This window comes from Cyprinodon variegatus, unplaced genomic scaffold (genome assembly GCF_000732505.1).
Source record: "Cyprinodon variegatus isolate N-32 unplaced genomic scaffold, C_variegatus-1.0 Scaffold624, whole genome shotgun sequence".
Taxonomy (NCBI): Eukaryota; Metazoa; Chordata; class Actinopteri; order Cyprinodontiformes; family Cyprinodontidae; genus Cyprinodon; species Cyprinodon variegatus.
Genome location: NW_015151077.1, coordinates 127,616 through 128,854, shown reverse-complemented (window position 1 = coordinate 128,854; position 1,239 = coordinate 127,616).

The following is a 1,239-nucleotide window of genomic DNA, read 5'->3' as shown; positions in this document are numbered from 1 at the left end:
TCATCTGTCCATCATCGTATAAAGCCCGCCCTGACAATTTGATTGGATCGCCTGACAGTGGGCGATAATACTTGCGCTACTATGGAGCAGAGCCAGACCGAACTTTCCCGACCTCAAACTTTGTGGGCGGGACTAAGTTCGGAATGGCACCCAGGCTACTGGTTTGCAGGGATGAGCAGAGAACCAGGATATGTAGGTGTTGACAGAACCAACAGGCCTTGTGGAGCGGAAAACCCCACAGAACGGGCAAGCAAGCACCTGAGACTCACAGAGGAACAGGACTTAGGCAACCTTAACTCGGACAGTTTACCTGGCAGGGCCCACAGGATCCGGTATAGAAGGAAACAGGGTGAACTGGAGTATGCAGGCACAGGCTACCTTAGCAGGAGAGTCTAGCTTGCAGAGCACACATGTGCTAGTGAAGCAAAGGCAAATAACATGTGAAGACAGTGAGACGTTCTGGCAGAGATGAGTAGGCAGAGGCAGGTATAGGTAGGCGAATCGGTGAGCAGGTTATATTCAAATTGTTTTATTTCTATAGCGCCAATTCACAACACATGTCATCTCAAGGGCACTTTACAATTCAACTAGATCATACACTGAGATTGATTCAAAGTTTTCTATCTAAGGAAAACCAGTTGATTGCATCGACTCATTGACTTGAAGGCAATCCCTCACACTAAGCATGCTTGTAGCGACAGTAGAGAGGAAAAAAATACCTTTTAGCAGCTAAACCAGGCTTAGTGTGAGCGGCGATCTGGCGAGGCCGAATGGGGTTCAAGGAGACCGAAGCAGAGATACATAAAGGCAACTCTTAACCAGCTCCACAGGGTTCAGGAAACATCCAGCACATCCAGATAGTCACAATTAGAGAAACAAGACTAGAAATAGGCAGAGCTCGAACATCAATAAACAAAGGTGTTGATGGCAGCAGTACAGCTGATATTTCTCTCTAGGATGGAGTCACAGCCAAACAGAAACAGACCATATGAAGCTACTATGAGAAAAAGCAGAGAGCTTAACGTTATAGATTTAACTAACAAATTCTGCAGACTGGGAGAATAGAGATAGAATGAAGCAGAATGATAAAAAAAGGGATACCCATGTCCTCCAGCAGTCTAATCCTATAGCAGCATAACTATAGAGATAGCTCAGGATAAACTGAGCCACTCTAACTATAAGCTTTATCAAAAAGGAAAGTTTTAAGCCTAGCCTTAAAAGTAGACAGGGTGTCTGCCT